We start from the raw sequence: 408 nt of genomic DNA on the forward strand, positions 1-408 counted from the left end.
ATCCATATGTTAATGTTAATGTTAATGTTAATGTTAATTTAATTTGTATACCGCCCTTCTCCCATAGGACTCAGGGCGGTTCACAGCATATTAAAAACAAATGCTATATACAAAATACAAAGATACAAAGATACAAAGATACAGAACTACAAAAATACAAACCCCAATAAAAGCCGAATTAAAAACCAAATATTGCCAGCTGTGTTTCTGATTAAAATTACTTTTAAAATCATCCCTACCTAAAATCCTCCCTAGGTCAGGCCCGCTTGCTGGAAAAGCCATGTCTTGAGGGCGCGGCGGAAAGTAAGGAGATCCGGAATCATCCGGATCTCGGGGGGTAGTTCGTTCCAGAGGGTGGGGGCACCCACAGAGAAGGCCCTCCCCCTGGGGGTCGCCAGCCTACATTGC

This window comes from Protobothrops mucrosquamatus, unplaced genomic scaffold (assembly GCF_001527695.2).
Source record: "Protobothrops mucrosquamatus isolate PMUCROS unplaced genomic scaffold, P.Mucros_1.0 scaffold1399, whole genome shotgun sequence".
NCBI lineage: Eukaryota > Metazoa > Chordata > Lepidosauria > Squamata > Viperidae > Protobothrops > Protobothrops mucrosquamatus.